Genomic DNA, 15,702 nt, shown 5'->3' with positions numbered 1-15,702 from the left:
GGAAATGGTTTAAAATGGACACTGTGCTAATGATTTTCTACAAAAAAATTTAAACATTTTACTTTTGGATGAATTTACACTTTCACTGAGATATATTAAAAGGTGCTAGGAATAATAAAAACAATGAAAACTGGAGCAGCCTGGCTCAGTGGTTTAGCGCCGCCTTCAGTCCAGGGCCTGATCCTGGAGACCCGTTATTGAGTCCCATGTCAGGCTGCCTGCACGGAGCCTGCTTCTCCCTCTGCCTGTGTCTCTCATTAATGAATAAATAAAATCTTTACGAATTTGTATGTCATCTTTGCGCAGGGGCCATGCTAATCTTCTCTGTATCGTTCCAATTTTAGTATATGTGCTGCCGAAGCAAACACTAAATAAAATCTTTTTTAAAAAAAAAACACAATGAAAACTATAACATCAAACCCCCTGTCTTAAAGATGTCTGCCAAGGAAATTAATGAAAAAAGACTGGATGAGGTGAAGTTAATTTTGAAATTGAAGGTGGTTTCAAAGAGCAAAGCAGTACTAGAATTTGTATATGGAGTGTAGAAAGACATGACATGGAGGAAAGTCAGGCTCATTTTGGCAGAAGGTGTGCAGTTCCTGGGCTGGAAGTTGGTGGACCAATGTTATGCACCCTAATCTTACAAATCATCTCTGGTGAGCTTAAGTGGACACATACAATATATATTTTTGGTGAGTTTTTTCAGAGTAGTTAACTATCAAATATACAACCCCCAAAACTATGGTTCCTTGAACGTGTGTGTGTATGTATATATTTCTTTCACTAAGCATCTTTTTCCCCAGTGAATGATCTATACAGTTTACCTCCCTGACTCTATGCCCACTTCCAGCTGGCAGCAGAAATAGGGAAATCAGAGTATCCGGTTCTGCTTTGTCAATTAGGCCAGTAATCTGCATATGGATTTCCTTTTTTTCTTGAGTCCATTATACATGTTGATGTTGTTGTTTTTAATGAAGAGTGAAAGAGAGCTGAGAATACACATTTGTATGTGACAGGTCTTTTCTATAGACTATTATTTTAAAAGGACATTTACACACACTGTACTCATCTTTTGAAAAAGCTAATGAGAATGTTTACTGATTGCCAAGCTGTAATTTCAAAGACGAAATGGTGGGAAAATTGATCTACAAGTATTAAAGTGTTCTTGGTTTTGTGGCATTACGGTGACGGGGAAAGATCACATATTTCCCAAGACTCAAATCTGTTAAGTACTCATTCTGGCCTATTACAGAGATTTTGAATTTTTCTTTCAAAAATTTTTCTTGCTGACGAAGCCAGGTGCCACTAGCCATGGGATTTCAAAACTTCCCCTTAAATGGGCTTAGAATGTATATAAAAGAGAAGTTGAGCATTCCTTTTTATTTGTGGTTATCTTGGTAACCGAGAGTTGAAGAAAGGTCCATCACACTGCCAGGGCATCAACATCACTGTTGTTCTCTAGCACTTACTCCTCAGGTTTTCATACATATTAGAACTTGGCTACTAACATGGTTATGCCATGCTGAGGCCAAATGCAGAATTTTTGGAAAGAGATTATTATTCAATAGGCTGAGTTTTGGGAAGGAGTTTGTTTCACCTTGCTGACTGAATTGCTTATAAGAAAATGAGGCTATTTTTGGATCTCTTTTCATTCTATTAATGTCAGCTCTGTTGAAGCTCTTTGATTCTTCTACTTTGTTGCTTAGAAACATTTTATTAAATATTGTCAGTGCTTCAATCTGATCTGATTTAAAATGTTGCTTTTATCTGTCAATGTAGAATGAACTTTTGCTTTGCCATTTTTTTCCAGTAATTGTGTTCTAAGTTATTTATAGACAGAAAAATGGTAGGTCAGTGTAAGTTTTATTGACAGAAGAATGATAGGTCAGGGTAAGCCAATATATGCCATATCTATTTTAAGGGCATAGGATGGGGGTTGGTCTAGCAAAAGTTTGTGATAGGCAAAAACAGTAATGATGGGTGTTCTTAACATTCTTCATCTCTGACCTTTAGAAATTAAGAGGAGGCAGACGAGGGATTCAACCCCATTTCAAAGTCCTTCCAACCACTGATCCTATTTCCATCCTGGCCTGTCACCATCTACCAGAAATTCTACTGTTAGTGATATTTCTTTGATCTTGTTTAAAAAGTTATAGGGCTCAAAGTTACTTGGAAGTTTGTTGAATAGCTGGATGGGCATAAGATCTAGTAGAAGTGGGATATAAGATAGGAAGCTGGTGAAAGCTGAGGCATCAGGAATGAGGAGGAAAAGATGAAAGTTAGAAGGTGGAGGAACTGACAAAATCAAGATTACGTATTTCACCTCCCCCAACCCCCACATTTAATTTGGCCTGATTTCCTCAAATTGCTGCTTTATAAAAGGGTTAACTGGGTTAGTAACTCATGTTAAACCTGACCTGCTAGTCTGGGAAAACTCCAAATGCTGTCTTTAAAAGTCACACCCAACTCATACCCTCTCAATAATGAAACAAAATATTGTTATTAATAGCTACATTTCAAATTAACATACTTATATTATGTCTACCATTAGAAAGGTTTTTAGGTGGTTTAGAATTGTTACCGTAATGTTTGAAGTTATTTAAACCAAATGAAATAAAACTTCCCAAATGGCCACTCCAACTAATACACACATTTCACATTTTTATGTGATGCCTGTACTTCATACTTCCTAATAGAGAAAGAGCATTGCCATATTATACCGTGGACTTGGCTGTTTTGATTCTCATAGTCTGTGTAACATTTAATTCTCACTGTTTCAGAATCTCTTAGCTTGCTGGCTGATTGGCTTCAACTTTAGAGCCGTCGACCTTAAATAATAGTAGCTACATCTAAAACCAATGTTTCATACTTAAAAAAAATCTTGTTACTGAAACATACACAGGAGGTCAGACTTCCTTAAAGGATCAAGTTTTATGAGTAAAGTGATGATGTTTAAGGAAGAATACTTTGTCCATTTATGAAAAAATTTCTAACTGAGAGATGCTAATGGGGGCACAAGCTAGGAAGAAAATATTCAAATTAATTGTAATCTGATTATGTCAATATTACTTCTAAAAACAAATAGATTTCAAGCCATGATTCAGGAAGCAAAAGCCAATAATAACTTGGTGTGGAATTACTATTTTTGCCCATATACATCTGGGTGGTTGAAGCATTCTGATTGTATGATTAGGCACAAGTCCAAGCTGTAGAAATACTATGCTCTAAAATAGTTATGTGGGAAACCATTGGAAATGTGTCTCAGCCTCTGAGAGATTTCAACCTGATGAATCAGTACATTCCCCACTCCAGATATTTGACATTTATACTTCATTAGCAAACAAACATACAAAGAAACAAACAACAACAAAAAAAACCCCGCATGTTTTCTAGCACTTTATACTAATGGCCATAATCGTGGTTGACAATATTATGTAATTCTAGTATTCTGGGGATATCATGATGTTTGATGGTTATGTTTGCCTCCCTGAGCTTTAAGACAGCTGGGAAACATAAAGGTAATGAATGGCAAGATATTTCTAGACAAAATGTGGGCCTTCTAAGTGGAAAGCTATTCATAAATAATTAATCTGTAAATATGTGGGATCTAAAAACCTAAGTGTCCCTGTGAAATGTTTCTCTTTGTATATGATAACTCTCAACTTTTAAATTTCATGAACAGTCAAAATGTATAGCATGTACTCTTAATTTGTTTTCTTCTTCTTTTCCCTCTTCTCCTCCCCTTCTTCCTCCTCCTCTTCTTCTGTTGTTGTTATTGTTGTTATTGTTTCAACTGATGGTCAGTTTCAATGCCCTAAGATCTAGGACTATGAAAAAGAATTATCCTTTGATAACTTTAGTGATATACTGCTTATGACTTATGACTGACATATTGAAGATAGATGGAGGTATCAGGTTTGTTTGAGGCTACTGGAAATTTCTTCCTCTCAAGTAGCAACTGAGGCAAAGTGCTAGATCTGAAAAAAAAAAAAAAAGAAAAAATATGTATGAATGTAATTTTCATAGACCGAAGATTCTATGGTTACAAAAACCATGAACTGATTTCAGGGATGATAACAGTAATAGGAATTCTTTAGGTTTAGAGAATTCAAGTCTTTTCCATGCATATATCATCAACTAATTTATGACAAAAGGGTCAAGAATATAAAATGGTTAAAAGGATAGGTAGTGCTGGGAAAACTGGACAGTCATATACATAAGAATGAAAGTGGATCCCTATCCTACATCATATACAAAAATAAACTTGAAATAGATTAATGACTTGAACATAAGATCTAAAACCAGAAAACTCATAGAAGAAAACATAAGGAGTAAGCTCCTCGTTATCAATTTTAGCAATTATTTTTTGGATTTGACACCAAAAGTAAAGGAAACAAAATAAAAAGTAAACAATTGGGGCTACATCAAATTAAAAAGCTTCTGTGCTGCAAAGGAAACATCAACAAAATGAAAAGACAACCTGTGGAATGGAAGAAAATATTTATAAATCATATCTCTGATACAGGGTTAATATCCAAAATATAAAAAGAACTCAATAAAAAAAACCCCAAATAATACAGTTTAAAAATGGGCAGAGGACCTGATTAGACATTTTTCCACAGAAGACATACAAATGGCCAACATGTACATGAAAAGATGCTCAACAAAACTAATTACCAGGGAAATGCAAATAAAAAAATACATTGAGATATCAGCTCATACCTGTTAGAGTGACTATCATCCAAAAACAAGTGTTGGCAAGGATGTGGAGAAAGGGAAACTCTTGTGCACTATTGGTGGGAATGTAAGTTGGTGTAGCCACTATGGAAAACAGCATGGAGGTTCCACAAAAATTAAAAAATTGAACTACCATATGATCCAGCAATTTCATTCCCGTGTACTTATCCACAGGAAACAGAATTACTATCTCAAAGAGATATCTACATCCTCAAGCTCATTGCAGCATTATTTTTAATAGCCAAGACATGGAAATAATCTAAGTGTTTATCAACATATAAATGGATGAAGGAATGTGAGAAGTAGGAGAGGAAAATGGTGGCAGAGTAGGAGGATCCTAGGCTTGCTTCATCTCCTGAATATAACCAGATAACTATCAAATCATTCTAAATATCAGAAATTGACCTGAACAAAACCAACTCCACAACTAAAGGTAGAGAAAAGGCCACATCAAAGAAGTTAGGAAGTGTAAACCACCATTTGGGAGGGAAATGGACTGTGGCCACTGTGGTGGGGAGGGAGACAGTTTCAGAGAAGGGAGAGAGACAGACTGAACCACAGGGGAAAATGAATCTCCATAGCCATTGGCTTGGAAAGCGTGAGGGCCTGAATTTTGTGAGCTCTTGCAACTAGTGGGCTCAAAGCCTAAAGTTTTAAAGGTCAGCATTCCTGGCTCTGAGAAAGCTTGGAGGACATTGAGGCTGCTTTTGGACAGAGGAAGGGCAAACAGCCTGTGTATATACAGCATGGAAACAGTGATCCATAGAATGCCTGGAACACAGAGTGGGGATGTTAGTTGCTTATCTTGGAGCAAGTCCCCAGAGAGGCAGTATGCATGGAGAGACCTCTCTGGGAACAGAGTAACTGTCAGGCACCATTTCCCTGCCCTGTACCCATAATAAACACAGGACCACCTGTGAAAACCAGTGAAGCACCAATACTCACTACCTACCTTGCTTATACCAAACCCTGCCCCTCTGTGCTCCTGTGGAACTGCCTTTCCCAGTCACACTTACCTCAGTCCCAGTGTAGAAGGCCCCCTTCCCCAGGAATTTGTCCTGAATAAAAGAGCAAGATAAGGCCATAGCTGGAGATCTAAGTGAAGCTTAGATATAGGAAACATGCTTGATGGAGAGCTTAAAGCAATGATTGTAAAGATACTCTCTGGACTTGGGAAAAGGGTCTCATCAGTGAGACCATTAACACAGAGATAAGGAATAGCATAGCAGAGATTAAGGGCTCAATAAATGAAATGAGAAACACACTTAATGGAATAAACAGCAGGCTAGAGGAAGCAGAGGAATGAATTAATGGCCTAGAAGACAGAGTAATGGAAATTAATTGAGCTTCACAAAAGAGAGGAAAGAAGAATTTCACAAAATGAGAATAGACTCAGGGATCTCAGTGACCCCATCAAATGTAATAACATTCATATTATAGGAGTCCCAGAAAAAATAGAAAAGGGGACAGAGACTATATTTGAAGAAATAATAGCTGAAAACTTCTAATCTGGAAAAAGAATCATATCTAGATTAGGAGGCACAGAGAACTCCCAAGAAAATAAAAAAAAGGCACATTCACACTGAGACATATTATAATTAAAATGGCAAATATTATGATAAAGGAAAAATATTGAAAGCAACCATAGAAAAGAAGACAGTTACATACAAAGGGAACCCCCCCCCCCCCCCCAATTAGGCTATCAGCATATTTTTCAGCAGAAACTTTCCAAGCCAGAAAACAGTGACATGATAAATTCGACTGGGAAAAATTTGCAACCAAGAATACTCTATCCAACAATGCTATAATTCAGAATAGAAGGAAAGATAGAATTTCCCAGACAAACAAAAACTAAAGGAGTTCATGACCATTAAACCAGTCCTAAAAGAAATATTCAAGGGGACTCTTGGAGTGGAAAGGAAAGACCAAAAATCACAGTATGAAGATAGGAAACACAAAAGCAGTAAAAATGACTATTTCTGTAAGAAAAATCAAAGAACTCACAAAACAAAATATGTAAAATATGACACCATATACATAGAATATGGGGAGGAGAGAGGAGTAAAGAATGGGTTCAAACTTAAACAGCCATCAACTTAATATAGACTGTGATATGCAGAAGATGTTATATACAAACCTAATGATAACCACAAAGCAAAAACCACTAATAAATGTGCAAAGAATATAGAGAACAAAATCCAAATATACCACTAAAGAAAACCAGCAAACCATGAAGGAGAGAAAGACAAGAAAGGATCAGATAAAATATTCAGAAACAATCACAAAACAAGTAATAAAATGGCAATAAATGCATATCTATCAATAATTACTTTGAATCTAAGTGGACTAACTGCTTTAATTAAAAGCCACAGGGTGGATAAAAAAACAAGATCCATCTATATGCTGCCTACAGGAGACTCATTTTAGACTCCAAAAACATAAACGTTGACAGTGAGGGGATGGAATATATAAAAATACATTTGGAATGGATTAAAGACCTAAATGTGAGACCTGAGACCGTAAAAATCCTAGAAGAGAGCACAGGCCATAACTTCTTTGACTTTGGCTGTAGCAGCTTCTTTCTAGATATATCTCCCAAAGCGAGGGAAACAAACACAAAAACAAACTTTTGGGATTACATCAAAATAAAAAGCTTCTTTAAAAAACCCTTCTGCTCATGAAAGACTCCTAACTCTAGGAAATGAACTAGCGGAGGTGGGCGGGGGGTGGGGGTGACTGGGTGGCGGGCACTGAGGTGGGCACTTGACGGGATGAGCACTGGGTGTTATTCTATATGTTGGCAAATTGAACACCAATAAAAAATAAATTTATAAAAAAATAAAAAATAAAAAAACCCTTTTTGGGCAAATGGCATATCCAATAAAGGGTTAATATCCAAAAAATATAAAGAATTTATAAAACTCAATACTCCTAAAATGAGTAATCCAACTAAAAATGGGCAGAAAAACATGAATAGACATTTCTGCAAAGAAGACCTACAGATGACCATCAAGCACATGAACAGATGCTCATCAGCATTTACCATCAGGGAAATGCAAATCACAACTACAATGAGACATCACCTCACACTTGTCAGAATGGCTAAAATCAATAACACAAGAAACAACAGGTATTGGCAAGGGCGTGGAGAAAGGGGAACCCTCTTACACTGTTGGTGGGAATGCAAACTGGTGCAGGCACTCTGGAAAACCGTGGAAGTTCCTCAAAAAGTTAAAAAATAGGGGCACCTGGGTGGCTTAGTTGGTTAAGCATCTGACTCTTGATTTTGGCTCAGGTCATGATCTCAAGGTTGTGAAATTGAGTCCTGCATTGAGCTCTGCACTGGTTGTGGAGCCTTCTTAGGATATTCTTTCTCCCTCTCCCTCAGCAGCCCCCCTTTAAAAAGTTAAAAATAGAATGACGCTACAGCCCAGGAATTGCATTGCGAGGTTTTTACCCAAAGAATATACACTAATTTAAAGGGATACATGCATTCCTATGTTTTTAGCAGCATTATTTACAATAGCCAAGATATGGAAGCAGCCCAAATGTCCATTGGTCGATGAACAGATAAAGATGTGGTATATATATATATAGAATGGAATATTTACTCAGCCATAAAAGAGATTGAAATCTTGCCGTTTGCAATTTTGATGGAGCTAGAGAGAATAATGCTAATTGAAACAAGTCAGAGAAAGAGAAATACCATATGATTTCACTCCTATGTGGAATTTATGAAACAAAACAAATGAGCAAAGGGGGATTAAAAAAGTGAGAGAGAGGGATCCCTGGGTGGCGCAGCGGTTTGGCGCCTGCCTTTGGCCCAGGGCGCGATCCTGGAGACCCGGGATCGAATCCCACGTCGGGCTCCCGGTGCATGGAGCCTGCTTCTCCCTCTGCCTGTGTCTCTGCCTCTCTCTCTATCTCTCTGTGACTATCATAAATAAATAAAAATTTAAAAAAAAAAAAAGTGAGAGAGAGAGGCAAACCAAGAAATACACTCAACTACAGAGAACAAACTGATGGTTACCAGCGAGGAGGTGGGTGAGGGGTTGGGTGAAACAGGTGGTGGGGATTAAGGAGGGTACATGTTGTGATGAGCACTGGGTGACTAAAATAAAAACTTAAAAAAAAAAAGAGAGAGGGACTGAGGGACAAGAAGGCAAAGAAGGCATTGAGGCAGAGATTGGAGTGATGCATCATAAGCCAAGGAATGCCAGTAGCCTCCAGAGGCTGAAAGGTTTAAGGAACAGATTCTACCCTAAAAGTTTCAGAGGAGCCTGGCTCCACTGACACCTTGATTTTGACCCAATGAAATTGACTTTGCACTTCTGGCCTCCAGAACTGTGAAAGAATGGACGCTGGCTTGTATGCATTTTTAAACATTTGTGTACAAATTGGTGTGTGGTTATTTATTTTCATCTCTTCTGCTTTGATACATGGGGTGGAATTGCTGGGTCATATGGTAAGTGTAGAAACTGCTGGAGTGTTTTGCAGTTGATTTCAGACTTCTGGCCTCTAGAGTTGTGAAAGAAAAAATAAATTTCTGTTGTTTTAAACCACCAAAAAAATATAAAGTTTTCTCCCCAAAATAAAGGGGAAAAAAAAAGAAATGTGAGTAGAATATTATTAAGTCAAAATAAAGAGGGAAATCCTGCCATTTGTAACAACAAGGATGAAACTTGAGGGCATTATGCTAAGTGAAATAAATCAAACAGAGATGCATATTTATGGAATCCATTAAAAAAACGATTATAGAAATAAAGAACATATTGGTGGTTACCAGAGTTGGGGGATATAAGGAGGAAGGTGGACAAAAAAGGCACAAACTCCCAGTTACAAGATATGTGAGTCCTGGAGATGTATTATACAACATGGTGTCTATAGTTAGTGGTACTGTATTGTGAATTGGAAAGTGTGCAAATAGTCAAATAGTTGTAAGAGTGGTTTTTTGTGAAGACAATAGATAACTAGAACAATGCACTACCTCTATGACTGGGTAAGGACACTGCAGCTTGTACCGCTACAGTCACGTGGGTTAGCATGAGTAGTTTGGCAAGACCTCTGCCACTGTTGGACCTGGAGGAAGGAAGGATGGACAGTGCCTGGCCCCTGCTTCCACAGGCCACTGCCTTCGTACTGGATCTCTAGATATGCTATGTCTTATTTGCAGAGCTATGTCCTAGGTGCAAGGGAAGCTGGTAAAGTATTAAGCATTTTAATCTTCTAGAGTGAGAGCTACCCTCTGTCTCATGAGGTGGAGGATTCTTGAAACACAAGAAGGGGTCTTAGATATGAAGCTGCCTAAAAGAATGGCAAAAGACCCACCTTAGTGTGCACTGCCAAAGGCAGAGTGGAGATGGACAGAATGAGCTGCTTTCTGCCAGACTCTGCTGAGAGCACAGGCTCTGTACTGCAGAGGAGTGGTATGAAGGAATCTTGAGTTCTGAAAGGAGGTGCCGTGCTCTACTAAGGCATGACTTTAGGGTTGTTGCACCACATGATTTCATTTGAATCCTTGGACTTTGAGTTAGTACTGAACTCCCTCATTTTGCAGATTCCCTAGGTCATATCATTACTGTGACCAAAGTCCTCCAGTGGTATCCCATCTCAAATTAAAGTCACAGATCTCAAAATTGTTGACAAGGGCTTGGGAGATTTGCTGCTTCCTCTCTTACCTCCTGCTGCTCCCCATCACTAGCTCACACTGAATCCTTGCTGCTCCTGGAACACACTGCATACTCTCCTCTCTAGGCATTTTGTACTCATTCTTCCCTCTACCTTGAAATTCCTTGTTTAGATATCCACTTTGGCCTGCTCTCTCAATTTCCTCAGGGTTCTGTTAATATTACCCTATTATTGAGGCCTTCACACAAAGACCACTACATATGGACTGGGACCTGTCCCCGCCTACCACACTTCATTTTCTCTTTACCCTGCATTATTTTTTGCCCTAGCAAAAATAAATAAATATCATAAGAGCAAAGACTTTTCCTTGTTCACTGCTTTGTTTTAGGAACCCAGAATAGTACCTAGCATATACACTAGTAGGCATTTAATAATATTTGTTAAATGAATGATTATTGTCATCATGATCATCACCATTATTTTGTGGTATCATATTTGATTTTGATATATTGATATATATTCTTCGTATTGATCTAAAAGAACATGAATAGAGGAGAATGGAGAACAGTACAGCCAACAAACAGGCTAGGGTGTCCTTGATCACTTGGCTGTGGTAGCATTCGTATATGATCCAGTGAGTAGATATTGGATCATCTATTAATGTGCTGGTAAGGATAGGTATCCAGTCAGTTGGATTTAGACACTTGGGCATGAATTTACCAAGGTTTCCATATTGTCTGGAGATGGCAAATGCACAAATCTATCAGATTGACATGCTAAAGGTACCATGTGCATTGATGTAAAGATACCAAAAGCTCAGCTGTGTTGGCACTATTTATCTTACCCAAACCTTAGACATGTATCAGCCTTCACTAATCAAGTAAGAACATTCCCAGAGGCACGACAAATGGAAATAAAAATTGGATTCATGGGTAAATACTTTCATGAATCTGAGATGGACAGGTTTAAATAAACCCAAGACAGTCTGATTTATTGGTTGCTTTTACCAAGCAAGTGTACAGAGAACATCACAGGAGATAGGGCTGGTAGTTCTTTGGGTGTAGAACTTGTATTTCTATTCTAAACCACACCATAATGATCATTAGTCATTCATGATAGAAATCAATGATTCCACTTTTCTGACAGCGTTTGTTCACTGTTCCCAGGAACTGCCTTTCCTCTTTTCTCAAGAGAGCATTTAGAACTTAAAGCTCTTTCCCTTGGCTTGTTTATTGTGTACTGTTCATTTGCAGAGTGGCCACAGTGTCCCGTGCCAGTTTGGCAGAGGGAGGAGGGTTCACGCTCACATTCCCTCAAGAATCAGCGCTAGCTCTCTGGTGACTGAATTCCCTTCCAAATGTTGGCTGTGGCTGGAGAGGCCAAGAACTTTATTCTAATCAGTTCTAGTTTCTATGGCTACAAAAGTCCCCTGAAAGAGTGATAGAAAATAAGGGCAGATTGTTCTCAATTTCTGAATTCAGTGATATTAAATGTAAAAAAAAAAAAAAATCCACCCTCTCAATCCATTCTCAAGTTGATTATTCTCTTTCTCTGTGTCCCACCCCCCCCCCCCCCACCATCCCCCTCTTTCTCTCTCTCTTCTGCCACTGGGATTATGGCAAATACCACTGGTTGTCACCCAACTACCGTTCATCTGAACTGTCTTTCTTTTTAATAGAACCTCAATTATGCTCACCCCTCTTTACCTCTCTTAATAGTTGCGGATTTCAGGGAGAGGTTGGCCCTATTAACAGGGGAGGTGTTATGGTTGCTATAAGCCAGTGACCGATTTAGGAATGGATGTTTCACTCAGTGCCAGAAATGAGATGTGACAGGAAGTCTGCTGAGTGCACTTATGAGAAAGATTTTCCTTCCTTAAAACAAAACAGAACTAACAGGAATAAGAAGAAATAGCCCTTTTGTATTTTCTGTTTCCAAGTGGCAAGTAGGAACGGACCATATCTGGGGTTGCTTTTGCTACCTGGAGCCTCCATAAGGGAGCCTGGTTGAGGGGCTAAAGAAAAAATGGGGCTATTGAAGCCTGGAGAAATCTTAATACTCAATTATGCTGATGATTTAATCAATCTGAAAAACTCTCCAGAGTTCTTGTTATGTGAGATTAAAAAAGAATAATCCTAATGCTGTTTAAATCATTTGGAGTGGGTTTTCTCCTATGACAGCCAAAAGCATCCTAACTGAGCCATTTCACTTCTGGTTGTTTGCTCAACATGTCTTTATAATCCCCTTCTTTTCATTGTTTTGAGGACTTTTGAACAACAGTTAAGACTTCCTAGGAATTAATAAGTCAAGGTACTAAATAGGATGAGTCTTTATTTCCTATAGAAGACAAATCATAGATTCTATTTTTAAATGCTAGAAAATTCATTGTTGTTTGTATTTTATTTTCAGTATACAAAATGCCATTGCATATTCTCATAGCACAGCGGGCTCTTAAAGTCCTACTATGTGAGGGCGTCCTGTTACCCATGGGAGAGCCTGTGATGTGTGAATGGAAGTCTTGGTTCTTGAATTCCCCACAAAAGGTTTATGCTCAACTAAAGACAGACAGAAGGAAGGTAGCAAGCACAAAGCAGTTTACAGTACACTCTCAACAACAGAGAGCAGGCAGGCCCATGGGTGTCAACTGCCTGAGGCTACAGAGGTTTTTTTCTTTTTATGTGAGCAGGATATTGGGTCATGGACAGGGGTGGTCTCTAATGAAGGCTGCTTCCAGTCATTCGGGGATGAGGACCTTCCACAGGTCAGGAGGGGGAAGTTCTTGACCCTATAAGGTTTGTACCAGAACTCTCTGCAGCCTTCCCCCAGGGGAATGGGAGCTAAAATCAAAATACAAATGCATGATGATGAGTCTAGGGGTTACCCTGGGGCAGAGGTGGAAGAGGAGAGCACTTGCTCTATGCCTGTGCCTCTTGGTGTGTTAACCCCCGGGGTCTTGGGAGCCATAAGACCAGGATGGTGAGTGGTCTTAGAAACCATAAAGTCAGGTTGTTTCTCCAGGTTTCTAATGTGTCCCTATTTATCACTGTTTTTGCCCCCAGCTCATATCTAACTAACTGCCTCCTCTCTCAGTTCAAGGACAAGAAGATATTTAATAATTCCAAGTGTACTGAAAGAAAACATTTCTGTCAAATTGCATGTTTATATACTCATATATGTCAGTTTTGAGTTACTAAAAGGACTTTTAAAAATCACATTAATAATTATAATTGTTCCAAATGTTCTATTTTCTTTATGTTCTCCTTCCTATTTCTGCTAATGACACTGTAATTCTCTTAGTCATCCAGACTTAAAATCTCCAATTTATTTTTGGCTCCTCCTACTCTCTTACTCCAGAAACAATCTGTTGCCAAGCCCTCAATAATGCCATCTTAGAAATACTCATACATCCTTTCCATTTAACTTAGTTCATCTAAAGCCTTCTGAATTGCTTTGCAGAGAGCCTCTGTGTTCTCTCCATTTTTCTTTCTTTTTGTTTTTGTTTTTTTAAGATTTTATTTACTTAGAGTGTGCAAGCAGGGGGAAGGGCAGAGAGAAGGGGAGAGAAAGAATTTTCAGCTCACTTGCTCAGAGTGTGGCACCAGATGCAGGGCTCCATCCCACAAGCCTGAGATCATGACCTGAGCCAAAATCCAGAGCCTGAGGCTCAACTGACAGAGCCACCCAGATGCCTCTCCATTCTTCTTTCTAAAGCAAAGAACTGTCACGCTTACTTTCTCCTTAGTGAGTCCACATTGCCCAAGGATAAGGTCCAAGCTCTACATGCTGGCATTCAAAGTCCAAAGAGCTGGCTCAGCTGACCTCTCAACCATCCTTGTTACCATTGTCCTCTTCACATTTTATGTTCTAGTCTGAGACACGGTTCTTTATTGCCCTTTTTTTTTTTACTTGACCTCTCATCACACATGAGTTTCTTTTTTTTTTTTTTTTTAAAGATTTTTTATTTTATTTATTTTTTTTAGTCACAGAGAGAGAGAGAGGCAGAGACACAGGCAGAGGGAGAAGCAGGCTCCATGCACCGGGAGCCCGACGTGGGATTCGATCCCGGATCTCCAGGATCGCGCCCTGGGCCAAAGGCAGGCGCCAAACCGCTGCGCCACCCAGGGATCCCCACACATGAGTTTCTTATCTTAATTCATTTAAATCCTAACTACCCATCACAGGTTATCTGAAATTGCCTTTTTCTTTATAAAGACGCCCTGATTTCGTCCAGTCAAAACTGTTATGCCCGTCATCCCTTGGATTTTACTGGGACTTCATTTCCCTATTAATTAAGGCATTTATTACTTTGTAACTATCTATATTACTATATATCTTATGTGCTTTTTACAAAGGTGAACTTCTTGAGGACAGGAACCAAATCTTGTTCATTTTTGTGTTCATTTTGGGGCCTAGTATTTCCTTGATTGTTACAAATACCCAATAAATAGAGTTGGATTACTAACAAGTGACCAGTTTTCTGTTAAATCCCTTTCTTATCACTATCTGAGCAATTAAAATATAATAAAGTTTTGGAAAAAAGAGAAACTATTTGGTTCAACCAGTCCATAATGGACCACAAGAGGGAGAATTCTTTAAGAGTAATGAATTCAGGACTATGTTAACTACAAACAGGATAGATTACTTAGTTTTTCATTTCAGAGATGTTCTTCATCTGGAAGAGAGCTTTAATAACATATATGCTTCAGCATTATTCTCCAGATTTATAAGTACTTTTTGGTCTTTCATCCAAAGATGATTATTTGAATTTTACAAAAGGATGGTTGTTTTGTTTTATTGGAAAACACCACTTTTCAATGAGTCAAGAGTCACATGCACCAATACCAAGGTGAAGGACACTTTTATTTTAAAAAATGTCTGGTTCTTCCCTAGGCAGGCTTTTCTGTTTATCAAGGTTAGTACACTGTGGTTTACTAGTAGGTATTGTGATGAGATTCATAACTGCCTAGTTAACATTTAACATAAGGGAGATTTTATTGAACTTCTGGAATCTCTAATCTGCTGGTCTACAGAAAAACAATGCAACATGTACCCATGCTTGGGGGAATTCTGAGAAATATTTAGGATTACTCTCCACATATTCTCACCCTTAATTTTTTCCTGCTGTCTAGCTTAAATTTAATACACAGTGTAAAATAGTAGACCTAGAGGTTATTAGATCAGAGAAACTGAATGGTAAATGTACGCCATTCATTTCCAACATTGTTTATTGGGTAAGAAGATAATGTAACACAGTACCACAGTAGGATTTATTCTGACTCAGCTTCCTGCACGCAGCCTGCTTCACCCTCTGCCTATGTCTCTGCCTCTCTCTATGTG

General features: G+C 38.5%; 1 non-coding gene across 1 annotated transcript; it reads right to left on the bottom strand.

Moving 5' to 3' along the window:
- Positions 1 to 260: 260 nt before the first annotated feature.
- Positions 261 to 368, bottom strand: LOC112934188 (U6 spliceosomal RNA). Its single transcript, XR_003237849.1, has one exon. It is a non-coding gene; the product is annotated as a U6 spliceosomal RNA (small nuclear RNA).
- Positions 369 to 15,702: the final 15,334 nt, after the last annotated feature.

Source organism: Vulpes vulpes, chromosome 9 (genome assembly GCF_048418805.1).
Source record: "Vulpes vulpes isolate BD-2025 chromosome 9, VulVul3, whole genome shotgun sequence".
Lineage (NCBI taxonomy): Eukaryota > Metazoa > Chordata > Mammalia > Carnivora > Canidae > Vulpes > Vulpes vulpes.
This window is presented reverse-complemented; position numbering and strand designations above follow the sequence as displayed.